Below are 27,384 nucleotides of genomic sequence, written 5' to 3' on the forward strand. Positions count from 1 at the left end.
CTACTGCTTGTTCTCCTTTTTAAGTCTCCATTCAAGACCCACGGTGTCTACGATGGCCACTCCTTTTCTTTTGGTGGGGGAGCCAAAGAAAAAGCACCTGTCAAACTATAATGCAGACGCAGTTGTACCACATGTCCGTCAATTCTACGGTTGACCCTTTCTGCCTCTCTCTCTCTCTGTTTCTGTCTGATGCTGCGCTGTGTTTCACCTCCCCCCTCCTCCCCTCTATTAAGGCTCCGTTCGTTCGCCGACCGGACGTCTATTACAGGCGCGCACGCGACAGATATTAAAAATGGCCTCTTCAATTAACTGGTTGTACACATAGTCTGTTCAGAAAGGTGCACATTCTCTTGAAGCCGTAAGACTTACAGAATGGTGCAGTGGAAGGGGTTTTTTTGTTCAGAAAGATGAAGTCCCCCCATCCGATTTTCGCGCACCTTAGCGTTACCATCGTCGTTCTGTAAATGCAATTGATGGTTCGCTCTGGACGTTCCGGTTTTTTGTCTCCTGCTTTTCATGACGAAAATTTATGAAGTCATATTTTTTTCTGAAATTCCCGCGGTATGTTTCTCCGTCTTTTGTTATCTTACATGTATGCACAAAGTCACTAGTGTGGTTTTAGGGGTACGCAATGACTTCTTCCAGCCCTATGATAGCCACAAAAAGGACATTCATGAACGGAAGCATCTCTGGACGTGTGTTTAGTTTTTCTTTTTTGTTCTTTTAACTGGCACTCTGTCTTGTTTTTCCTCCTTCCGACAGAAAAGAAATCGTTCTTCTAAGTCCCTCGAAAATTCTGAGAGTACGCAAGATTCGGTCGCGAGCTTTCTCGTTTCAAAGTGGCGTGTATGAGACTCGATTTTTTAAGTCGCCCCAAAGCCGTTTCTTAACTTGCGAAGCCGGCGGTCAACCCACAACTGTTCTCACAAAAGGCTGCAGCAGCAGCGCATCCTATCGTGCTGTCCTTCAATTCTTGGGCGCCAACTGGAAATAAAAGTCCCGGCTGTTTTTTTTTTTTTTTTTTTTTTTTTTTTAGGGTCAGTCCGCATTCAACTCACCATTTGTGGCGCCTTGCGCTTTCGGTTGCGAAAAAAAAAAGGGGGGGGGGGTGCGCTGACGTTTTTCAGTCCTTTTTGTTCATAGCCCTTTTTTTTACCGATGGTCACACTGCCTCACATTTTGCACTGCAGCGCTCCATTGGTATAGACAGCTAAAAGAAGCGCTTTTGCCATGGTCTAAAAGTGACAGGGCTCGCGTGAGCTCTGTATGTTGGTACCGAAAGTAGACAACCGTCTCACAGCTTAACAGATAAAATATATGTGCGGATGTTGGTTATCTTCTGGCAGACATTCCAACGTTGGTGATTTTTCCTCGGCAAAGGAGGTCAAGAGGTAAGGCTTAGCGCTAGCTTTGGCATTCAGGTGCATGTGAGTGGACGTTCGTTTCTCTTTTGCACTGGGCAGTAACCCGATTCCGGAAGGAGGCTTTTGAGCTTTCACACGAACATTAACTGTGACCAACAGTTGCATTTTATCAGAGGGATGTATCTTGGGTTTGGTTAAATTTTGTCCCTACGTGCTTACAGTCCAAATCAGTTTGAAGGTCTTTGGGGACCGGTAGCGTTAAGCAAACACGGTGACTCCGTGTTGCTCATTGTAGAGGCAGTGAAAATGTGATTTTGCAACTGCTTTCCTTACACTTAATCTGTTTTGGGCGATCAGCAACGATGATATCGACGTTTTCTCTTTGTTATGTTTTGCATAATGGCTCTGAAGACCAACAGTTTTGACAACAAAAAAAAATGTAGAAACTTTGTCTCCAGCAACAAATTCGGGTGTGCGAGAGCGTACGCCGTGACAAAGAAGTAAATGAAAAAATAAGGACAGCTGATGATGATACAGATAAGGGAAAATGCGTAAAACGACAATAGACGTACAAACTGCCCTAGAAAATAAAAGGAAGGTGTACGTTTTCGCTGCGGGTGGGAATTCAAGCCTTTCAGCAACCAGCCAACGGGTGATGGAAGCTCACATAACATAATTCCCGCGAAGGCCCCAATGCGCCTATCATTGTCCCGGTTGTCTAGATTGGATGATGCGACGGCGACAACCTTCAAATTGGTATCGACTGTAAGTCACGAAGGCTATTCGGTGCACGCACAAAGCTACTCCTTTTTTTCTTTTCGAATAACTGTTGGAATACTTGAATTACCTATTGGTGCTGCAGTTAGACTCTAGCCAACCTGGTGCCGTTTTCACGCATTGAAAGGACATGAAACGGAATAGTAATAACTGTTTATTTACCTCTATAGATTAACATCTAGAATGAGCAATTTGTTCTTTACCGAGTTACAAGCCTTTTTAAAGCGAAGCTTTTTATGTCTAACTGATGGCGTTCGATGGCCCCACATAACGCACTGCAGGAGAGCCAACTTTTCACAATGGGTTACACAAAAAAATAATGCTGATAAGCGAAAGAACATCAAGCGCCCCCCCCCCCAAAAAAAAAAAAAAAAAAAAAAGCTTCCCGTGGTCGAAATCGAATCCGGGTCTCTTGCGTTATGAAGCAGACGTCTATCCGATCGCGCCATTCTGACATGGTGGGACTAGTTCGAATTTTGGACCTCGACTCAGCTTTCACGGGAGAAAGCCTCGCGTTGTGACCATCTTTCTCTTAAGAAAGGGTTTTTAGTTTTAGATCGTAAAGTGCGGTCGAGTGGACCGTTTCTCTCGCAAAATTCTCCCCGATCATTTTTATCACGCCGGAAAAGTGGAGTGGAGTGGAGTGGATAAACTTTATGTGGACGAGCTACAGGCGCTGATGGTCGGACGCCCGCCCGGTGGGGGGCCTCCTCTAGTCCGGGAAGCCCTGGTCCGCGCTGGCTGCCCTAGCCCTCTCCACCAGGCTATGCTGGACTGAGAGGTCGGAGCTGGCCAGCTGGCCCGCCCACTGCTCGTACGTTGGGTGAGGATTTGGGGTAAGGGATGGGGTTTTCTGACACTCCCATACCATGTGGTACAGGGTGCCGGGTTGGGGACAGAAATTACACGTAGAGTAGTAGAGGGTGGGGTATACATGGCATGGAGGATAGTGGGGTGAGCATAGGAATTTGCCTGAAGTCGGCGAAAGGCAGTCGCCTCTGCTCTGGATAAATGGGGGTGTGGTGGCGGGGAGCGTCGTTGTTCGTGGCGGTAATGGGCGAGGATGTACGCGTATGAACTCAGAGTTGCTGGCTTGGGAGAGCGAAGGGGCTGCGTGACTTCGCCTTCTCGAGAAACGGCCCGGTGTGTATGAACGCGGGCAGCGGCGTGTGCCGCCTTGTTACCCTCGAAGGATTCGTGTCCGGGGATCCAGATGATGTGCATTTCCGGGAGTTGGCGCACACTTCGCATAAATTTTAAGGCCGTGGGTGTTATGCGCAACTTCCTGCTACGCCGGCAAAGAATAAAAAAATAATTAAACTTCACCAAACACTTTCGTTGCCCTTCGCGCAATCCGCCGTCAGCATGTCTTCTCCCAACGCAAGAAAGCTAGGCGGCAAAACACGCTTCGCAGGGTTTCGCGAGCTGTTTTAATTGACAGCGACTCCATACCGTTCAATTTAAAGGGACTCTGCAACACCTTCTATAAACGCTTTTTCTCTTTCATACACTGCCCAGGATGAACGCATAAATTTCATGGCATGCGCAGAATTTGCCAATTTTATTTACAGAAAGGAACTGAAGAGAGTGCACACCTAGCGTCCTATAAATGGATATCCCACCGAGAACAGGCGGCGTCTGGCATTCGCATTCAAAGAGGCGTTCCGGCCTTACAGTGAAGACATTTCATCGCTCCGCGGCGGGTACGCTTTCACAACCGATGCCAACACTTACCGCTAAGCCTAGTCCATAAACCCTTGTCTTCAATATATGCCAAAGCCTTGCCATCTCTCCATTTTTCGTCTGCACATAAGTAAGAGGTCGCTTGAATACCAGTGAATGGCTTCACTAGAGAGATAAGTCAGGTTTCCCGGAGAACACCTTTATCCTTATGCGTCTATATGGTAAGTGTCCCGAATTTCTAGCTTTTGCAGTGCACACGCTTCTGTAGAGCTTCAGGGAAGAAAAAAGAAAAGAAACAAAGGACAAAGTCAGACACGTGCGGCGTAGGTTCCTGCTACAAAACTAGGTAATCCCATCAAACACTGCGGTATTTCCAGTTCGAGGCTGCGGCATGATTCCTTCAGAAGCGACGTTGTAAAAGCCAACTTACAAGGGCCGTTTTGCAAACAATAAAAATGGGCCATCGAGAAAAAGATGCGAAAAATATCCACTTTAAACCAGGCGAAAGGTGATTTGACAGGTATAACCGCGGTCGAACTAAACTTAAACGCTGTGGTACGAAAACTAGAACGACGCGCGAAGGGGCTCAGAAAGAAAAAATAAACTGGGAGTGGAGGAAGATATCGCTGCCAGGCACACGCGAGACGGGAGTTTATTCCTTAGTGGTCCTTCCCCTTTCCTTTTCCGACATCGGATCGCTTTTCTCGTTTCCTCTTTTCGTCGGCATTCTTTTATCGCGTTCCTCGCAGACCCGAGCGGAAGCTGTTTTGTGTATGTGTATAGGACGAATGGGAAGCGGTAAGCGATTCGCTGCCTGCCTGCCTTTGCTCTTGCCTGCCTTTGCCAGCCAGCATCCTGATTGGGGAAGAAAAGGATGATGCCTGCGCAAAGGAGAGGGAAACGAAGGAGGGGGACTTCACCTTACGTGGGTGGGAAGGGGGAGCGAAAATGTGACACTGACGACGACAAGACGACAGGCTGGGAATTGTTTTCCGGCCGGGAAGCTCATTAAAATGTGACAATCGAAGCTTACGTTTATTCTGTTTCCGCTGCCCCGTTCCGTCAGTGCGCTCGTTCTCTGATCATTTCCCCTCCTTCCCTCCAGATATTATATATTTATATATGGTGAGGTATCTTCTGTTGCGCCGCACTCTTTTTCTTCTGCACCGTCGTTGTTACTTTGTTGTTTCGCCCCAAATCCGCAAGAGTTAAACCGCTGTTTTTTTTTATTTCGTTCCTTCTTTGGCAGTCTTAACAGCCCATTGTTTTTGTACGCTTTGGTTGTACGGGCTTGGCGGTGATGTGCCCCTTCCGCGACTACCTCTATTACATCCTTCGTTGGCTAACGTCCCTTCGTCGGTCCGTTAGTTTTAATATAAAACACAATTACTTTTATCATTTTATCCTCTATGAGGTGCCACGAAAAGCCTCGCTCCGGGCTTGACATTCATTTCAACCTATTTGTTTCGCTCGTAAACACACAGTCCCATTACGACGTCTCGTCTTCATTCAGCTGTCCGTTCAGTAGATTCTGGGAGCACCACTTCATCTTTGCTTTCAGTATATTTCTTTTCGCAATCATGTTTCGTTTCTAGCGGTGACCTCCCCATTTTCCTCTCTTTCATTCAGTGTCGCTATGTTTTCGCTTCCAGACTGGAATTCCCGAAATAGAATTAAAATTTATTCCGTGCTTGCCTTCTGCGCCATCGTTGTCTGCGTTTTCTCTAACGCCTCTGAGATAGGGAACAGTCACTGCCACAAGAATTTTGCGCGCCCCTGACACCCCCCCCCCCCCCTCCCGTGCCTGTTTTTTTTTTTCGTTCCTTACATCTGCTTCTCTACACCTGGAAATACAAATCTCTCTCTCTCTCTCTCTCTCTCTCTCTCTCTCTCTCTCTCTCTCTCTCTCTCTCTCTCTCTCTCTCTCTCTCTCTCTCTCTCTCTCTCTCTCTCGCACGTTTTTTTTGTGTGTGTACGCGTTACTTACCACGGCCTTCTTGCCAACCTTCGTACGCCACCGCGTCCTTCTAAACCGTGGCAGCCAACAGACAAAAAGACTAGCGTCGTTTTTCTGTTATGCTAAAGCTCCGCATTTTTTTCTGTTGTTTCTGAAATTTATTTGTTGCAGATTTCTTTCGGTGCTCCCGACACTCTATATCACCTGACACGTAAACGCACTGTTTGAATTGAAATCCGCGTCTGACTGCGCCCTTGTTTTGATCACAACATTCTACACTTCCAAATTCCGAAGTCAATTACTGCCATTTGTCCTGTGTGTCCAAAACTCGTTATACTTGAGGGGCGAGGGCCGATGTACTTTGTTGTTATGCCCATAACTGAACCGCGTTTACTTCATTTAGAATGCCTCTCTGATCCCCGCCCTCCCCCACCCCCCTTTTCTCTCTCTCTCCCTCTCTCTCTTTAAGAGAGAACATGTGGCGGCTTAGGATGAAACCGGGCTTCAGTGAGTGTTGTCTTCTTGTGATGGTGACAGCCAGAGGTTCGAGTGCGCGAAACGTAACGTTGTCACGTAGACAAAGAGGACGCAACTGACTTAAAGAAGTTTATTGGAGCGAACTTGTGCTCCCCTAACAACTAAAAAAATACACAGGCGGCGAAGCAGCAGTCAACAAAGTGACGAGCGCAGGCGGGTGTCGGCGAATCGAATACCGCAGCGCCTGCTCTGCGCGAAATTATCTTTGGGCGCGAGTGTTTCTCGAAACGTCGAGTGACATCCAGAACACTGCAGATCAAAGAAGCTTATTCTAAGCTGTTGACATTAGTTCGAAACGCTCTCCCTATCAAAACAGATTACATGTGCGACATAGAAATAAAGAATGGAGCATGCACTTCCCTTGGCACACAGATAACAGACTGGCGAAGCCGGGTGGTAAAAAAACATAAATAAAGAAACACAATGTATAGTTGGCGGCAATATAGTCTTAAAAAAAAACAAGTGCTTTGCGTCAACAGATTTCAATAGGGTTGCAAAAAGCGCGTTTCTAAACGAACATGTTGATTCAAGGCCAAGACGCTGAAATTTACCATTCGAATTCGACGCTACCCAGAATTGACCAGTGAAGCGCGGCCCTTTTTTAATTTTTTCGGGGGGCAAAAGCGGGGACAAACAAAAATAGAAAAATCGCGGGGCCTTTCCACTATCGTGAAACCTGGGGAGGAGCGAAGCATGCAGTGTATAAGTGTATTCTTGGCGCCTTGGCGTTTTCGCCAACACAGATGAAACCGTTGAGGGGTTCAGATATACAGCTTTGCTTTAAAAGTCTCTTGTCTTTGAAGCACAAAGCTTTCTAGCGCGAGGCGTAAACGAGTGTCCCGGGGTATTTTTTTTTTTTTTTGTACGCGTTACGTCCTGGCACAAAGCGTTAGCGAGTTTCCCGGTGTTTTAGTACCCTGACTACTTAAGACGAACGACGATTATGACGACGACGACAACAGGAGACGCCAACAGCCCCAGCCCCTATGGGGCTTCGCCACTAAAAGGACGAAGTGATTGACACTTTCTCCACGCTGGCTGAAAAGCACGTTCAGCGCTTCCTGATACACAAAACGCGAACCTTTTTTTGGCCGCTGGAAATGAACGAAGTATAATTTGTTGAAGCGACGAAACGCTCTTTCGGGCTGCTACCACGTTGCGCGTTGACTGATTCGTGCTTTGGTTGCGCGGCGGAGGTGGGAAAAGCTTGGAGCCTCTGCGGCCGTGCTATCTCCCCTTTCCAGGTGCGCTGCGGACAAAGTTGATTTTGGCGAGCGTAAAGGTTCATAAGTTGGGCGTTCTGCTCTTCGCTTCACTGCATATTCATTTTTGTAATCTAGTTAATCATATTCACATGGCCAGACAAAATGTGGTAGGGCCCCAAATTTTTTAGTGTTACTATTTTCAAGAGCCCTACCTTTCTTCCTTCCCTCCCTTTTCCCTTCCACTCCCTTACCTCCCCTCTCTCACACACTCTCTGTTTCTCCACCAAATCCAGCCCTCGAATAATCATAACTGTTCAATTGTACCGGTGCGTACTGTTTCGCTTGGTCGTACCATTGGAATTTAAAGCACTGAAAAACTGTTTTTAGCGTTACCTCTATTACGTCACCGTCAACATAGTGTAGCGTCTAACTGAAAATGTTTAGCACTTATTTTTGTTTTGTTTTAATAATATAAGTTACGAAGCCTGCTGTTTCAAATTAACTAATGTTATATTTTGTCCTCATGGTACTCTTACTACCTCCAACACATTACTAGCACACTAGTACCCCGCACAATAAAAAATAAACCTCCCTCAACTCAACTGGGATAAAGAGGGCAATACCCTCCTGGGACCCCGTCATTATTCAAGGGGACTCTTGTAATCGCCCGAGTTTCGTTCTCGGGGATGTTCCTACGGTGTCTTTGCATTATTAAATCGTTCCGAGCTCTTCCATTCCGACACGTGTCAGGGAACGCCTTGTCTGCAGCTGGATCCCGGCGGGACAAGAGCGGAGAAGTGCGAGTGCGCGCACGGCACAGAACGAGCGGTTGTTAATGGGGCGTCGCTCTAATCAGCATGGAGCTTTAATGACCTTGCCGCATCGCGCAAAGGGCGGATACGGAAGTGCACGCGAGGTTTAGTAATTATGCAGCAGTAAAAACGAGAAAGCTGGCACGGGCTTTGGTATCTCTGTGCCGCGTGTGGCTACGCCGAAAAAAAAGCACGCACTTCGATAGACAGCCGTGTAGAAAGGTGACGGCGTAGCTTCGACCACCTGCGGTCTCTTTCACCGTAGGTGAAACTGCGCATGCTACGACGTTTATTTTTATGTTTTCCTTCTTGGGTTGCTGTACAGGTTCCACTCCGAGGATACGACCTTTTATCCAAGATACTTTTATTACATACCACATATGGTCCATGTGCGCGTATCCAAGGCATGCTGTCACGCGTTATTGATAGATAGGGTGACGGGCGGGCAGTTTTTTTTTCGGGGGGGGGGGTGGGGGGGGGGAGGGAGGGGGGATGTCACTCAACATCGCTTACACAATAAAACACAACGACATTGATGATATTAGCTATCTGAAGCTCGGCGGAAGTAGGACAGGAAGAGGACAGAGAATGGACAGGAAGTGAGCGGGGAGGAGGGGTGAAGTAAACACAATTAGTCAAAATAAATCTGCCGTACAATCGGAATCGCACGGCTAACGCAGGCCGCACCTCTTCCCGCGTGAGTCGGAATGATCACCAATTAAATTTTTAGCCCTTACCATGAACGAGCACGCACGCGGGTCGTTGTCATCAGGCAAGGTTCTCTAACATAACTCAGAAAACGAAACACAGTCGACGCAAAGCGGCGTTCAATGTGCATGTAAATGAAGGTACAACTTTTTTGCTCCAAAAAAGAAGGAAAAGCAGCGTGAAGCTGCATTCGGGGCCAGTAGAAGCAATTCTGGCGTTGCCCTTGAGTGTCATATAAAGCCATGAAAGAGGAGACCCAATGATCCCTGCGTCAGCACTGGGACCAATAAAGGCGATTCCGCGCCGTAAACCCGTCGCTGCAGTGATGGTGCCTTCGCCTTATTAATCCGAGGCAGCTCTCGGAAAGGCGTAATCTCCGGAGCCAGGCTTTGGGAAGCACCAAGGAGTCTTACCGTTGTCTTCTTCCTAGCGGAAAGGCACGCCCGCTACACGAAGCCAAGCCCGTCCTTCGCCAGCGTTATCTACCGTCGGTTTCGGAGGTTGAGCATTATTCAGCGAAAGTCCGAGGCATAAACCAGGAGCACGGAAGAGGCCAGAGAGAATACTCGAAACTAATGGGAAGAAGCGGAAAGAAAGCAAAAATGCGGCTAAGGCGGTAACCTTATTTCCGTTTCGCGGATCCCCGGATTCCGAACATTCCTAGGTTTTTCGCCACGTCGGTTTTGGCTTCGCCGCATGACTGCTGCTCCCTCCGTGGGTTTACCCTTCCTGGCAGACCACGGTGCAGAAAGAAACAGCCCGACGGGCGGTGGGCTTGGAACAATGTCGTCTCTTCGCCCGTAGGAAACGGAAAGGAGGAGTGTACGTTCCGGAAACCTCGAGAGCGGTGGTCGTGTCTTCTTGCTGACTTTATCGGAGGGTATCAATATTTTTCGTTCATTTATGTATTTCTCCTTTCGTGCCTATCTTGCGTGTGGAGATGTTGCCAGGGCCTTGAGAGAGATAAATAATTTTGCACCATCATTGATATGGGGATTGCGTCCGATGGGAGACACGCATACTCGGGGAAGGAGCTCCTCATCGTAGGCGATGTAGTGCCTTCGATGTAAAATAACGAAAAATACAAGATAGTTGATGGCTATCTGAAGCGTTCGCGATATCATATTGCAGGCACTTTGAAACCCTTAGATTAAGTGCTGATGAGGCAACGAAACCATTACTCTAAGCAGGGTAAAAAATTAGTGTGGGCCTCTCAAAACCAAGAAGAGCTCTTGGGAGATTTGACAGGTTCCTTGAAAGGGGTCGCCTAGGAGCAGTCAAAACATTTGGTTTAACTGTCCATTCCACTCCTTATTCCATTTTTATAGGCATTTGAGAAAGGAGGTGTGGAAAGGTGACTTCGCTTTTGCTTTGTATCTCGATTAGGTTATGTAAATGGTGGGAATACGAAATTAACACCAAAGATAACTTGCTACTGTCACAAACAGACTAGGCACAATAACAAACAATCTGTACCGAAGTTTTCTTCAAGTTCATTACGTGGCCTAACACTTTTCGATCATTAGACAGCCCGATACTGCAAATTATAGTTTGAGAAGTTTTCCATCACTTACTGTGTGATCCATTCTCTCAGGCGTAATCATTCTCGCTAAGAACAGCTTGGAGTGCCTAGCTGCTCTTGGCTTTTCGAAGATATCCCTTATGGGGATAGGATTTTCGAGGGCGAAAAACCACCTGTTACTGCATCTCTAAACACTTGGATGCAGGCTCGTCGATGCGCGAGCCTTCACAGAGCTTAGTTACGAAACATGCGCGTTTCCGCAGTTACGAAAGAAGCGTGAGCACATTAAAAAAAAAAAAAAAGCAAGAATGTATCCCCCGAAAAGAACGCGTTATTATAGGCTGAATGTATTCGTTACGCAAGTGCACTTACGAAAGGCGTTGAAACTAGCGCCGGGCTGAACGAAAAAACAATGCTTTTCCCCGAAGCACTCTGCTTCGATGGGAGGTTTTCTTTGCGCAAACCGCAGCTAAAAATCTCCCCCGCAGTGCTCAGATCCGAATTCACAAGCTCGGAACAGGCGCCATGCTAACGAAAGCTTACGTGAAAGTAGCTGAGAGCTTGTCAAGCAACCAAGACGAAGATAACCAACTGCTGTTGATGATGATAATGACAAACTTTTCACTTTCAAGACAGGAGATCGGTTGTCAAACACTTGCCATGGAACTATAAACGGCTACAACTTCTTAGCAGCTAGTTCATCAAGGGTATTCTTACCTATGGAAGGTGGGTCGACGCACGGGACACAAATTACGCCCCACGCCCCCCTCCTCAATCTGTGGGACATCGTGCGGAGTACAGGTGTGGTTTACCCCCCACGATCACTCCCATTTGAGGACATGGGCGGGCTTTGTCTTAATATGTTTTTGTTCGATTCAATTCATTACAAACAGTTGTTCCTTGGTTGAAGTATTTTGTTTCCGGAGATTCAAATTCAGTGGATGCCTAAAATTCAGAACCACTAACACCCCGCACTGACTGTGCGTTGATTACGCTCATTTTGTTTAGTTGTCGCACGCTCATTGAAATTGATTGATTAATTGACTGTGGGGGTTTAACGCGCCGACGCAACGCAGGCGATGAGGCGCCGCCGTAGTGCAGGGCTCCGGATTAATTTTGACGACCTAGGGATCTCTAACGTGCGCCGAAATCTCGTACACACGGGCGTTTTTGCTTTTCGTCTCCTCAGCTCATTGAAATTGACATTGCACATGTTCGTAAATGAGCGCGCGCGCGCGTCTGCGTGTGCGTGTGCGAGTGTGTGTGTGTGTGTGTGTGTGCGTGCGTGTGCGTGCGTGTGCGAGTGTGTGTGTGTGAGAGAGAGAGAGAGAGAGAGAGAGAGAGAGAGAGAGAGAGAGAGAGAGGAGAGAGAGAGAGAGAGAGAGAGAGAGAGAGAGAGAGAGAGAGAGAGAGAGAGAGAGACTTCTAAGCTTTAAAAGTGAAAGACCTTATCGAGCATTTTTACATCAACTTGCACACTTCCCATTTCATCAACAGCTCATCCAGTACATAACTAGTACATTCTTCGTGCTTTTAGGTAAGTGACGTAAGTGGTGCTTTTTGTAAGTACACAGCTAGACGACGCTTTTCTGAAGCGGCTGTCACAACACGATTACTCAGTTATCTTCCAATCACCGCCGCTTTTACATTACTACTTGATTTGTCCCCATACGACTTCGCACGAAAAGCATGCAATTTGAAATCCAATGTGCGTTCGGCTTGTTCCCCTTTAAGTCGACACGCAAGTTACGCGATAACATTTATGGCTCTTTTATAAATGAAATATATTTATTGAACATGACCGCGTTTACCCTTTTAAAATATATCGTTGAAAAGAATTTTAAAGTCTACCTCGCAGCGAGGGCTGTAACGGCTTGACGTCTGGCGGATAAGTTTGCTTCAGATCGACGTGTAACTGCACTGTACAGGAACGAGCTGCTTCTTTCGAACTTAAGTGTGTGGCGGCGTTTCTTTTCTGATGTTCTTTTTTTTTTCTTTCAGGCTCCCTGAGTGCTGCTGCGCGCACACTTACCGGTGTCTGGACTGTGTAGCTCCAAATTACCTGCGGTTTGCTCACATTACACAACTTTGCTGTTACGCGGGAGATCTGCGCGGTTATCTGTCTTGTCACTATTGCTTCACCTTTCGCGCACATCGGCTCGCCTTGCCAGCGCGCGAGGTGCTGGAGAAAATGAGCGTGTGGCCTGGGCCGATTCTCATTCGGCTCTCCATCGTCTGATGGGGTTCCTGGCCGGTAATGGCAGCGGGCTCTGATTTATCGCTTTGACTTGGGTTCAAATAACGATTCCCGGAAAGCGGGTCTCGTTCCGTGCGTGGCTACCACCCACCACCGCCATTCTATTCTACACGCTGTGTAATTTCTTGACTTCAAGGGAAAAAAAGGGTATTATTTATTTGACCGAGTGGCAAATACAAATATATATATATATATAGTATAAGTAAAGAGTCGGATACACAGCAAGAACAATAACAAACAATGTTTACTTACGTAGCGGCAACGGGACTTGCCTTCATCAGAGTAAAGTTACATGATTTTGCTGTAACTTTACTCTGATGAAGGCAAGTCCCGTTGCCGCTACGTAAGTAAACATTGTTTGTTATTGTTCTTGCTGTGCATCCGACTCTTTACTTATACTATTTCTGCGCGCTTTGTGAGTTTATCTTTTTCTAGATTTATATATATATATATATATATATATATATATATATATATATATATATATATATATACACACACACACAGACACCCAGAAAGTGGAGGATAAATATAGCCCCGCCGGTAGCGCAGTGGTTATCGCACCAGACCGGTATTCTGGAGGTCGTGGGTTCGGATCCCACCTGGCGGGCATTTTTTCTTCACTTTTTTATTTTCCAAATTTTTTATCTTGTGAGAGAGAGAGAAAGAGAGAGAGAGAGAGAGAGAGAGAGAGAGAGAGAGAGAGAGAGAGAGCGATCTTTAATGAAGTATGGCGATGTTAGCTGGGCTAAAATGCCTAACTTGCTACGCCAGTTGATGACGTGATGAAGATGATGGCGATGATGTTCACGAAGTTGGTGCGTACATATACGGCGAGTTATTCACAGCGACTGATCTAGACCTGTGTGTTGCAGGTACTCTATGAGAGCTTTGGTAGCCCGTAAAGCACGTTTGGGACAAGCCCATGGTCCTAAAACGTCCTTTAGCTGCATGTCCACGGAAAGCGGCAGTCCCAAAGTCACTGCGAGGGATACTCTTTGAGCACTGAATCGAGCACATTCACAGAGCAGGTGCTGCAGGGTTTCTCGCATATCACAGTATGGGCAGAGTGGCGACGTAGCCTGTTTTATATTGAAGAGGAAGTTGCGCGTGTATGCGACATTCAATCGCATGCGATGTAGAATTGCTTCTACCCGCTTGGAGAGTCCTGATGGCATTTTAAATTTGTACTTGGGATCGATGAAAGATAACGGCGCGTAATGACGTGATACGTCATCCCAGGCTGCACGCTGCATGTTCCATGCCACGCTGGATGCAAGTATAGATGCATCTTTCCTGGAGAATGGTATAGCTATTGCCGATGCACGATGATTATGCGCAACGGATGAAGCAATGTCCGCCTTCACATTGCCAGTTATCCCACAATGGGCTGGAATCCACTTAAGTGCAATGTGATGGTGCGCTTGTAGAGCTTGGAGATGTAAAGCGTGTATGTCACACACAAGCTGGTCTTTTGGAAAAGATGCTAGACATTGAAGGGCAGCCCTTGAGTCAGTGAAGATGGCCCACTCTCGAGCGGGTTGCTTGACGATATGAGCGAAAGCCACCCTCAGAGCTGCAAGTTCGGTAGCCGTAGTTGACGTTCTGTGACTGAGCATGACACTGATGGTAGTACGAGATGACGGTATCCACACCCCGATAGTGGATGATGTTGATGACACCGACCCATCAGTTTACACATGAGTGTGGTCTCTGTATATCCGCGACATGTAGTCCAGGGCGAGGAACTTTAGTGCGGAAGCCGGAATATACTCCTTCCTCGTGATACCGGGCACAGTAGTCGTGATTGGTATGGGCAGGAACATCCAGGGCGGGTGCTCAGGAGGAGAAGGCTCTTGATACACCTTCGGCAGAAATTCACTCACTTCTTTAGCCCAGCTTGTCGCTAGAGGATGGCCCCGCTGTCTTGCCACAATCCGCAGACGCGCACGAAGCAACTCCTGCGTGCTTAGAGCGAGTGGTGAGAGCTGCCTGCATTCTGTCAGCGTTCCAATGGTAGATGTTGTCTTTGGAACGCCAATGCAGACCCGCAGGACTTGTGCTTGCATGCTCTCTAGCGCTTTGACAGTTCCTTTTGATAGAGGGACCAAATCAGGGATGCTGTAACTCATCAGGCCAACGCAAAGCGCTTTGTATACCCGTAGAAGAGAATTGACTGAACAACAGCCAGTGTTGGTGGAGAGCATGCGGAATATGCGGGCGAACGAAGTAATCCTGTCCTTGAGGTGGCGAACATGTGGGGACCAGGTGAGATTACTATCAAATGTCACTCCCAAAAACTTGTGGGTCGGGACGTACGGAATTGCGGTCCCTCCAACAGTGAGGCCGTAGCGCGTAAGGTCACGCTTTGTGAAGGCTATCGCAGCACACTTATTCCCTGAAATCACTAATCCTCTAGTTGCCAGAAATGCCGCAATAGAGTCAATTGCGTGCTGCAGTCTTGACCGTAACACTCGCCTATTGCGGCCAGAACTCCATATGCAGATGTCGTCAGCGTACAGAGAGATTTCTACCGACTTTGGCACGCATTTCTCCAGGCCAACTATGGCAATGTTGAAGAGTGTAGGGCTCAGCACCCCACCCTGGGGAACACCTCGGGTCACCTGATGTAGCGATGAGTCGCCCATATCGGTAGACATGTACACATACCTATCGGAGAGGTAGTCCGATAACCATACGTACATGCGGCCCCTGATGCCTAAAGACTTCAGCGCCGAGCGGATGGCTTCATGCTCGATGCAGTCATACGCTGACTTGATGTCTAGGAACACGGCAACAGCAATGTTCCGCCGACACTTTGCTTCTCTTGTGCTATTTGCAAGGGCGATGACGTTGTCGAGGCTGCTACGACCCTTGCGGAAACCAGACATCTGTGCCGGGTATATATTTCGGATGGTCAAATCCCAGTCCAAGCGGAGCAGCGCCATCTTTTCCATCAGTTTCCCGACACAACTCAGGAGTGCTATGGGTCGGTAAGACTCGATGGTGGTTGGAACTTTACCCGGCTTTAGGACTGGGACAAGGCGAGCGTGTTTCCACCTTGGCTCTAGACGACCAGTTTCCCACGAAAGATTGAAGGCATGCAGGAGGCGACTTCTTCCCTTTTCACCTAGGTGCGAGAGGGTTGTGTAGGGGATGTCATCCGGGCCTGGACAACTGGATTTCTTGACAGAAGCCAGTGCAGCGAGCAACTCTGCCATGGAGAATGGCTCGTTCATTGGGGACACCGGACCTGAGCATACCTCGTTGGGGGGAGAGTGTGGCGGTAGAAGAGCTGCTGGCGCTGCAGTACCTCTCCTGCAGAAGGCGTCAGCGACTTGGAGGTCACTGGTGTTCGTGCTCAGTGAGTCTAAATTTCTCAGTCTAAATTTCCTGAATTGGCATAGCCTCAGTTGGAAGAATAGGCCACGTATCTGGTACTTTCGTTGCAAATGTCGTCGAAAGACGATAGTCTTTGTAGACATTTGCCAAGAAAATGCCTCCCTTCGTTTTCCCACTCACCTCTCATGCTGTTCCGCTTTCGTCGCGCTCCTTCCAAGGTAAACACGCTAAAAATTTGCTCAAGTCAATTTGAATTTACCGCGTTCCACTGCTCCAGGCCGGGGGCCTCGATGCCAGCGCTGCCGTACGGCGGAGACGCGCGTGAATCGAAGCGCCCTACTGCAACGTTCCAAGCAGAACGTGGAACCTATCTAGCGGAACGTTTTGTTGCTATTGCCGTTTGATATTTTAAAATGCCGCGAGAAGGTACAGTGGCGCGGGCGACAGCAGGCGACGGAGTGAATATTTTTTCTGCAGTGGATGTAGCATTTCATTTCGCAAAAACCAAGCATCCGTGAATTTTTAGTAAAGGAACACTGCAAATGTCACTCATGTATTGATTTTCTGCCTTATATTTCAGTAATGTCTTGTTCTTGTTTAACAATGTTGACAAGTATGAACATTAAAACAGGACTTAGACGTTTAGATTTGGCTGTGAGTATATAAGACTAATGCGCAGATTCAGTTTCCCTGTGGCCGGGTAGCTGAATCAAGTCACGGACAGACAGACCAAAACGTCTGAGTTTGGGTAGCCAAAGAAAGACCGTCTCTAAAAAATGAAAGACCACGTGACAGGATAGAAAATCAGGCTTCCGCGGATCGCGCCCTCTTTGTTTACCATGTAACGCCCGCACCATCATGCTGATCCACTGAAACCTGTCAGAGTACGGCGCTGCCACAACAGATGGCGATGTGATCACGGGTATGTGCCATCCCGTCGTTTAGGCCTAATCTCACACTTTGAGCTTTCTTTGAACGTTCTCAACCGGTACACAAGGCTTGGTGCACCATTTTGCCATTGTTTAGTACGGATGATGACGTATCAAGGCGAACTGCTGGCGGCGCGGCGCCCAGTGGGGGACGGTGGTGTGCGCAAGCGTAAAGTTAAGCCTAACGTTATGCTTTCAGGTCTCACGTTATCACCTGGTACCCGCACCTTTGCGTGCAATCAGTCTGACATAGCTTGGTACGTTTTTAGGCTTAACGTCAGCGCTGCCTAAAAAGGGCGAGTAGCCAAGGCTCGTATCATAGTAACGGAGAGAGGGAAGAGGAAATGCAAAGGAAAATTGAAGGCGATTTTGATGAGGATGATGATGATGGTGGTGGTGGTGGTGGTGGTGGTGGTTGTGGTGGTGGTGGTAATGATGAGAGGACACGTGATTGTTGCACGCGCAGCTCTGTGCTTTGTTCTCCGTCGATGTCTCACCCGCCGACATATCGATACACGCGACCGTTAATAAGAGATAGTCGCGTTTGCCCGCTGAACAGCCTACTGGCCTCGCATTTCGCGGTCTCTATTAAACTTTCGTGGCTTCACACGGAACACGCGATTCCTTTCACCACCAAACACCGCCCGGATAATAATTATCAGTAGACTTACACCCAGTTTTCATAGTTTCTCCGTGTATCTTTCGGCGACGCCACATTATGAGCCCATATTCACCCATTCAAAGGCTTGGATTTGAGAAATTGCACTTCCCACGTACACGCCTGCGTAAACTTTCTCGGCAAGGCGCTGCTGCCTCCACATGTAGCGATCGTGAATATGTAGTTACAAATGTCCCGCACGCGTAATGATTGATGGAAACCTGCAATTCAGCTTGCAGCGTACACGCAGCGATACGGCGGCTTTCGGAATCGTAGCTTTTCATCATTTGGTGTCGCGTCCAGCCGCTCAAAGGATATGTAGTGGGCCCGTCTTACCTCGCCATATTTCCCCAAAGGACTTCCGCAGTGTGATGGATGGCGGCGGTTATTATTTACACCAGCGGCCCTTAAGATGTCGACCCGCCGCCGCCACCACTCGCCGGGGTCGTCAAAGGGAAAAAATTGCCCGTGTCAGGGCATGTGCAGCGGCCCGCGTTCCGCACCGTTAATCAACACGCTCGCCTATGGAGGGTTGCGACAGGGAACATGAGTTCATATTTCTTGCAACAGCTGCCGGCTCAACTTCGAGCGTAGTGACCTTAGACCCTATGCCCTAACCGACACTGCCTAAATGCTCCGTAAATCGCAGTTCCGGGGGGTGCCTAATATATATATATATATATATATATATATATATATATATATATATATATATATATATATATATATATATATATATATATATATATATATATATATAGTAAGGAAATGAGGGGCTCGTTGAGGAAATACAGAAACATACGCCGGCAGTCTACAGTGCCAAAGGAGGCATAGGGGTGTGGTTAGGCTCTTTTTCTTTTTCATTACGGTTAATTAAGTAAACATTTTTTTTAAATATACAGAAGAAAGAAAGAAAGAAAAACACGCGCCCAGAGTGGGGACCGAACCCACGCCTTTCGATTACATGTCGAATGCCTTACCAATTCGGCTATCTGGGCGACTGTGTTCTCCTTTACTTTCTGGGGTATTTATAGTTACTAGAAGTACATCTGACGCTTTAGGGTGGTAGCCAGCGCCACTCTGACTACACGGGGAGAAGGGGACCTTCTTTTCAACCCCCGGGGCGTGACTCGAACGTCTACAGCCTGTCATGAGCGGGTTACTGGCGGGAAGCCCTCTTATGCTACCTAGGCATCAAGGCTGCCAGAACCGAGATCCTCGCTAAGCTTTCGCAGAATAATATAGTAAGGAAATGAGGGGCTCGTTGAGGAAATACAGAAACATACGCCGGCAGTCTACAGTGCCAAAGGAGGCATAGGGGTGTGGTTAGGCTCTTTTTCTTTTTCATTACGGTTAATTAAGTAAACATTTTTTTTAAATATACAGAAGAAAGAAAGAAAGAAAAACACGCGCCCAGAGTGGGGACCGAACCCACGCCTTTCGATTACATGTCGAATGCCTTACCAATTCGGCTATCTGGGCGACTGTGTTCTCCTTTACTTTCTGGGGTATTTATAATTACTAGAAGTACATCTGACGCTTTAGGGTGGTAGCCAGCGCCACTCTTTTTCTGTTTTTCTTTCTTTCTTTCTTCTGTATATTTAAAAAAAATGTTTACTTAATTAACCGTAATGAAAAAGAAAAAGAGCCTAACCACACCCCTATGCCTCCTTTGGCACTGTAGACTGCCGGCGTATGTTTCTATATATATATATATATATATATATATATATATATATATATAGCGAATCAGAAATGGGAAATGAGGGGCTCGGTGAATTAAGACTGAATAAGGGTTTGCAGTCAAGAAAACCTTAACGTAATAAATAAAATAAAATAAAAATACCTTCACATAAATACCCGAAAAAGTGGTGGGGAAACAGCCCCGCCGGTAGCGTAGTGGTCATCGCACCAGACGCGTGTTCTGGAGGTCGTGGGTTCGGATCCCACCTGGCGGGCATTTTTTCACCACTTTCTTTCTGTCTCAAAAAATTCTTAATCTGTTTCTGTGACCTACCGCATTCTCCCCTTTGCTTTCCGAGGTTTTCTTGACTGCCAACCCTTATATATATATATATATATATATATATATATAAGGTAAACGATTAGGCTAGTGAAGGTTAAATAGTAAAAAGGGGCGCAATAAAAAACATAACAAGTTTACTTCGAAAACATAACTTTACATCGACGTTTCGGACGGGGACCGTCCTTTATCAAGCGTAATATTTTACAGAATGGAAGCGGTTTATATACAGTTCAAGCACTTGAGGTTCCGGGGCGGTGACATACGTTTAAGATTGGAAGCGAGGAGGAAGAGAGAAAAGCACATTGAAACATGAGAGAAAGAGCCAGCAATAAAGAAGCGCAAACTTGAAAAGCATAAATATGTGAGAGAGGGGGATGGAAAGGCAGAGGTGGGGACGGGCAAACTAAAAAGAACCGAGAGGACACGACAAACAGAAGCTTAGTAGCGATGGGAGACACGTAATTGCGTGGTCGACAGGGATGACCCACAGGGGCGGCGAGTTGTACCTGGCCGCGGCCATCGCAGGCGAACAATATGCAAGGGTTGTTGTACGCGCGCCGCTTCCAAGACTCCCGTGCCAGAAGCGCGTGTTTTTCGTCGGCCCTCAAAGACGCACCGCCATCTACTTCCCCCCACCCTTCCTGCTCAGTTCGCGGAAGCCGTAATGTGTCGCCGTGTCGGAGAAAACCGGGAAGAAACGGGCCGCCCCAGTCGCGCCGGCGTGAAGATGAGCAATCGAAAGTCCGAATGAGAGTGATTGAGGAGACATGAATCACGTTGCCTGCAGAGACAGCGAGAATAGTAAGTCAACGTGAGCGATAGGGGGCACATAATTGCGTGGTTGACAGGGGTGACGAGTTGTAAGCGCCCGCGGTCAGCGCCCGTGAACAATATGCGAGGGGTGTCCTACGTATGCGTGCCCTGAAGACTCCCGAGCGAGGGGCGCGGGGTTTCGTCGGCTCCCGAAGATAATCCCCCATTCAGTTCCCTCCACCTCCTCCTCCCAGTCAGTGTCGGCGCCAAAGTCGTAAAGTGCCCACGTGTTCGAGAAACCTGGGAAGAAAGGAGGCGCCCCCCGTCGCGATGGCGATAAGAGGGCTAAGCTGTCGAGTGATAGTAATTATGTCTGAGTGGAGAGACAGTGAAAGTAGTAAGCCAACGGGGGAGAAAAAGAGAGGGATACCGGCGCCACAAATCAAAACAGAAACAGGGCGAAGGTCAAAGGCGATACCGCGCACATGCGCACACAAGTAACAAACACGCATAAACGACCAAGTGGCCATGGAAAGAAGGAAAGACGCCAATGGCTAGACCGATTGACCCAAACAACGAAATCAACCGAGTGGCCGATAAAGCAAGCAAAATAAACAGTGACAAGACAGTTTCTTTTGATACGCGGGTACACTGGGTGAGACAAAACATTATCAATGGTGTCAAGAAAAATGACGTATAGAAACAATTCTCTAGAAATTAGGTATAGAAACAATCTTGTATAGAAACAAGAAGAATGACGTGTAGAGACATTCTTACACCATGCTGTGCTTATAGATACACACGCGTACACGGTCAACTCCTAAATAACACAATGTTTATACATAATTACAATGAGCAGATTTTTCACATCACCACAACATACCGATCAAAAAAAAAAAAAAAAAAAAAAAAAAAAAGCAGCAGAGGTGTGCGTTACGGGGACAAAAACGAAAAACTCCCCTCTTGTTCATTTATTCCACCTGCAACTGTGTTGAATTTGTGGATTAGAAATGATTCAAACATCTCTCTTTCGTGGTGTGTTCTAAACTTCGATTTTAGCACGGTCACCGTGAATTTGTCAAAAGAGTGACCAAGGCAAGTAACGTGTTTTGAGACAGGGAGGTGAGGCAGCGTTTTGGTGTGTGATCTGTGGTTATTAATTCGTACTCGCAGTGGTGTTTCCGTCTGACCGATGCACTGTGCGCTGCATACAGTGCACTGAAGAAGGTACACAACATTAGCACTATCACAATCGAAGGTTCCGCGTATTTGAAAGGAGAAGCTAGTGGCAGTGCTTTCAGCAACAAGAGTTTTTGGCATCATGGGGCAAAGCTTACAGCGGGGTTTTTTGCATGGTCCAGAGCCTTGAAATTGGGAAGTTTCAGTTTTTGAAGAAGTTATGATATCTTTCAGGTTTTTTGCTCGCCTATATACGACGCGGGGCGGTTCAGGGAGGACACGTCGCATTCGATCACTTTCCAGAAGGATGTTGTGATGTTTTCGCAAAATTGTTTTTACGTTCGGAGCGGAGGCCGAGTATGTTAGAACCAAGTTGGTTCGAGGTTTGTCAGTTTGGACGTTACTGCTGCTGTTTATTAGTTCAAGTCTGTCCAGTGTTTTCGATTTTTCAATGGCATCATTTATTACGGGAAGAGGGTATTGTTGGCGGGTTAAATCTTTGCGTAGTTGGTCACAGTTGGCGGCAAAGTCTTGAGGGTTGGAGCATATTCTTTTGAATCGGATGGACTGGCTGTAAGGAATTCCGGTTTTGCAATGGCGAACATGGCTGCTGTGAAAGTTGAGATACTGGTGTCGGTCAGTGGGTTTTCTGAAAAGTGATGTTGTCAGTTTACCGCCAGATATTTGCACGGTTACGTCCAAAAAGTTTATGCTACAGGCAGAGTACGAGTGGGAGAACCTGATGTCGCTGTGGACATTGTTGAATGCTTCAATAAACGTAAGGAGAGCATCCTCTCCGTGAGGCCAGATCAGAAATATGTCGTCAATGAATCTCTTATAGAAGAGCGGCTTTAACGGGTAGTCGCCTAGGAACTTGTTTTCCAAATTTCCCATGAAGATGTTGGCATAATTGGGACCAATCTTTGTGCCCATAGAGGTACCATTGATTTGCACATAATGGTTATTGTTGAACTCAAAGTTATTCATTTCCAGAATTATTTTCAAGAGTTCCCCAAGCGTCTGACTATCGATTGATCTGTTAAGCGGCTCCATTTCCTCATAAGCAAGTATTACTGAGTTTATGCCATCTTCGTGAGGGATGTTTGTGTATAGCGAGGCCACATCCAGGGTCACTAAAAGGCTATTTTCAGGTATACTGAGGTTAATTGTTTGGGCAAGGAAATGGGTGGTGTCTCTAATGTAGGAGGGAAGAGAGCATGGTATGTTCCGTATCAAACCGTCCACAAAACTGGATATGTATTCGGACACTGTGCCTATGCCAGACACGATCGGTCGTCCTGGATTGTTTTCCTTGTGGATTTTAGGCAGAGTATAGAACCTCCCAGCTACTGGGCTTAGTGGTAAAAGAGACCGCGCCACCGATTCAGTTATTTTTTGTCCTTTCACAAGGTGGTCCAGATTTTCCTTTATCTTATCTTTAAAGTGAGGGGTTGGATCGTTCGGCAATAATTTGTAAAAAGAAGTATTATTCAGTTGTCCCTGGGCTTCGGCTATGTAGTCTGATCGGTTCATGACCACTATCGCTCCTCCCTTGTCTGCTGGCTTTATTATTATGTCGGTACGGGTGCTTAAAGCCTCCAGGGCCTTTTCTTCCCCGCGGGAAAGGTTTTTGCGGTAGGGTGTCTGATTCCTATATGATGACACGATGTCACGTTGGACTGCCCTAATATAGATATCAAGGCATTTGTCTCTTTGCGCCGGAGGTGTCCATTGACGACTAGATGGGAGTTTTGCCTCGCCATCCGTGTTTTGCGGCTTGTCCAGGAAATATTCGCTGAGTCTTAACGATCTTGCAAAGTTATTTACGTCTCTGTAGAGCTGAAATTCATTGACGGAGCCTGTAGCAGGGCAAAAGTTGAGGCCTTTGGAGAGAACTTTATGTTCTTCTTCCGATAGTTCTACATCTGAAAGGTTAACAATCGGGTCTTCACTTTTGTCAATAGTTTGGGGTATGATCGAATGGGCAGCGCACGAAGATGTAAGGGCTGCTTCTGATCGACTGTCAGTAGTGGAGTGTACGCCGTCACGGCGAAGCTTTTTACGTTTTGTTTCCTGCAGCTCGCGCTCTTTGTTTCGTATAAAGAGTTCCAAGCGGCGGAGTTCATTTGCGATGGCCGCGGCCAGGTACAACTCGCCGCCCCTGTGGGTCATCCCTGTCGACCACGCAATTACGTGTCTCCCATCGCTACTAAGCTTCTGTTTGTCGTGTCCTCTCGGTTCTTTTTAGTTTGCCCGTCCCCACCTCTGCCTTTCCATCCCCCTCTCTCACATATTTATGCTTTTCAAGTTTGTGCTTCTTTATTGCTGGCTCTTTCTCTCATGTTTCAATGTGCTTTTCTCTCTTCCTCCTCGCTTCCAATCTTAAACGTATGTCACCGCCCCGGAACCTCAAGTGCTTGAACTGTATATAAACCGCTTCCATTCTGTAAAATATTACGCTTGATAAAGGACGGTCCCCGTCCGAAACGTCGATGTAAAGTTATGTTTTCGAAGTAAACTTGTTATGTTTTTTATTGCGCCCCTTTTTACTATATATATATATATATATATATATATATATATATATATGAGAGAGAGAGAGAGAGAGAGAGAGAGAGAGGGAGAGAGAGGGAGAGAGAGAGAGAGAGAGAGAGAGAGAGAGAGAGAGAGAGACTTTACGGCTCGCTCGTACGATGTTATTTTTTTATTTTCTTCTCTCAAATGTTGAAATCGGCGTTTCGCAACGCAAAATCGATCCGTGAATCAGGCGAAAACTTCGGACCTCCGTTGCCATTGTGACAACGTAATTGCGTGTCGGAGACGCGTTCGTTTTGCGACCAAAGTGCGTGTATCCCGAAATGTGGAAACCCATGGGCCCCGAGATCTATTTCTTGCTTGTGAAATACCGCTGTCGCATTTTCTTTTCTGGAAATGTTCTTTTATTGTTACTGCGACAAAAATGAACACAAACTGTCCGAAAGCTTTGAGGAGAAAACCAGACATTGATGTCACTAGGTGGCCGACAACATGCTTTTAAAAGGTAATGTTCAAAAAAAGCACGGATTGATGTTCCTCAACTACATTTCTTGTTTTTTTCTTGGATTCGCTGCTGACAAGTGGGCTACAATGTCTGACATACCCTGCGTCTACATTCAAGATTTTGAAACACTGTTACACGCTTTTTGTGCATCCCCGAGGCTCTCCAAATGAACGTATTTATTTCGAATGCTAAACACTACATCTCATTGCTAAATACATAATTTACTGTGCTAAGACGATGTTATCACCTTTCACATCATCATCATCATCACCACTAGCCTATCTACGCCCACTGCAGGGCAAAGGCCTCTCCCATTAATCTCACATTATACCGGTCCTGTGCTAACCCACCTTCCACTACGCCAACTCACAAATGCGTAGTCGACAGTGCTGCCGATAGTGTCGGTTGCGTTGTTAATGTGATGACGGCAAGACAGACGCGGTCATATTGCACCCTTCTCCTTCGCTCTAGCGCGAAGCGGTATTTGGACAATCCGGCGGCCTCGTTGCGGCGGCCTGTGAAGTTTAATTTGAAGAAACTCCAGCTATTTCCCGTACAACTCTTTTGTAACTGCGCAGCCCCGATTGAAAGATGGAAAAGTGCACCGGCTTCGATACTGGGCGTTACGGCGCACAAAAGGAGTATGTTTTCCGCCATTAGTCTAACATCGTCACCAGCTTCTGTCGCTATTTTTCTGTGCTCCTCAAACCAGTAACGCTTGCTGGAGAAACTCACGATCTTATGACTACCGCGTCAATGACCACGAATCGAATTTGCGTCCTCCAAGAGAACGCCAGTGTGTCTTTGCGAGTATAAGCCATGTGAGGCTCCGAGGTTGGGGGTTCCAAAAAAAAAAAAAAAAAAAAACGTGGAATTGATTGCATTAATATACAGAAGACGCCATTAGCTCCGTGCACCACCGATGCTCAAATCGATATCTCTCTATCTTCTGGAAGATAAGAGAAAGAAATGTGGAGGGAAGGCTCACCCCTCGGTCATTCGTGTCTCTTTTCTTTCTAAACTTTCATCATCGCCATGAGTGCGGGCCAGCGAAACAAAGTTATAAGGGCGGAAGCTAGAATGATGGGGTCAACACCGGGGCCGTCTGTGTTGCCTTTACTTCCTACTTCCTCCGCGTTCTTCCGCGTATACTGTAATTTGTCTGCTTCCTCCCGGATTTCTTTGTGCACAGCCCGGCCATTTCTCCCGATCATCTCTGTTTATGTGCTCCCGCGAAAACCGCGACGACGGGAGGCCACTACAAAGCAGCCGCTTCTCCCGCCACCAGGGCAGACTGCAAGGAAACGAATCGGGGAAACGATCGGGGCTGAAACGATCGCGATCGGGTCTCCCGTTCGAACCGTTTGTTGCTGTTTCAAAGGCTGGTATACTGAGGCCCTGTAGAAATGTCTGCTCTTTCATGTTTTTTTCGCGTTCATACCATGATAATATGGATGTAGACCTAGCGTAGTGTTATGTCGGCACCACGGACACGTGGGAATCGATCAGGTAGGTAGGTGGGTAAACGTTTATTTGTGGCATGAACAAGAATACGCAAACCGCCTACGAGGCGTGGCACAGGTAAACGTGTCTGTCTCCTGGTGAGGCCGTAAAAACGTGTTTGCACATGAGGCCGCACGACGACGAGGCAGCTGTCGGAATTACAAACAGAGAGGTATTTTTACGTTCACAATTGTTATCCCGCGCAATAAAGCACTTCAAATCACAAAAAAAAAAAAACATCGTAATTGTAAACGCAAACTAGGGGTACAAAGCTCAACAATCAAAGTGCAGAGTATTTGCATACGAATTGCCATCGTATAGGAAACTATATGTATGCGAATCGTACGAGTGTATAGTATATACGTCACCGGAATAGAGCAAAATAAAATAAATTTAGCAGATCCACGAAACAATTCGCGTTTTTTATTTGTGGTAGATTTGGGACAATTATAACTCATCTATGCATGTAGACAACGCGCTTAAGTCAATTTGTGAACTTGAAGTTGGGTTTTGAATTTTTAAGTTGAGCGGAATTCTTCAACTGAGAGCTGATGTGTCGTGGTGTCCGCGCGGACCGATTTTTTAAATAATGATAACAATAATGATCAATTAAGTGGGACTCACCTGTTAACTTTCCTACGGGGCTCACGACTTCATGGCCCACGGGCTTAAAAACCATCGTGCAACTACACGAAAAATTTTGTCAATCCTTCAAGATGGCTCAAACGGCCTAGTTTGCGTATTTCAGAAATATATGCCACTTCTGACTGAAATAACGAAACAAAACTCTCGCTTTCTTGTCAGCTAGCACCATCTAGTGAAAACTGAATAAACCCAAATGTGTTTCTTGTTTATATTTTATTTCAGTAAAGAAATTATTTCTTTTTAAACGAAGAAAACTAGGCCGTTAGGAACATTTTCATGTATGTGTAAAACTTTTTGTATCCGTACACGATGCTTTTTAAGCCAGTGAGTCTTGAATTTGCGAGTGCCATAGGAATGTGATCAGGTGAGTCCCCTTTAACCGTACATAAGAAAATGCGTCAACCAGCTCACATACGCGTGCAAGGGGGCGCTTGTGTGTGTGGCTTGGTGCAAATGGATTTGCGCGGCGCTTGCACATGAGCACTAG

The 27,384-nt window shown here is 46.9% G+C and overlaps 1 long non-coding RNA gene and 3 other non-coding genes across 4 annotated transcripts in view; 1 reads left to right on the forward strand and 3 right to left on the reverse strand.

The window, feature by feature from the left end:
• Positions 1-3,960: 3,960 nt before the first annotated feature.
• Positions 3,961-27,384, reverse strand: part of LOC144152439 (uncharacterized) — a 50,065-nt gene continuing 26,641 nt past the window's right edge. The window contains exon 3 of the long non-coding RNA XR_013319167.1: positions 3,961-4,094. This is a non-coding gene — a long non-coding RNA (uncharacterized LOC144152439). The remainder of the gene's footprint in view (positions 4,095-27,384) is intronic.
• Trnat-ugu (transfer RNA threonine (anticodon UGU)) lies at positions 18,678-18,749 on the reverse strand. Its single transcript has one exon. It is a non-coding gene; the product is annotated as a tRNA-Thr (tRNA).
• Trnat-ugu (transfer RNA threonine (anticodon UGU)) lies at positions 19,162-19,233 on the reverse strand. Its single transcript has one exon. It is a non-coding gene; the product is annotated as a tRNA-Thr (tRNA).
• Trnat-cgu (transfer RNA threonine (anticodon CGU)) lies at positions 19,637-19,709 on the forward strand. Its single transcript has one exon. It is a non-coding gene; the product is annotated as a tRNA-Thr (tRNA).

This window comes from Haemaphysalis longicornis, unplaced genomic scaffold (assembly GCF_048455015.1).
Source record: "Haemaphysalis longicornis isolate Haplotype H1 unplaced genomic scaffold, Haemaphysalis longicornis Haplotype H1 scaffold_9, whole genome shotgun sequence".
In the NCBI taxonomy this organism is placed as follows: Eukaryota; Metazoa; Arthropoda; class Arachnida; order Ixodida; family Ixodidae; genus Haemaphysalis; species Haemaphysalis longicornis.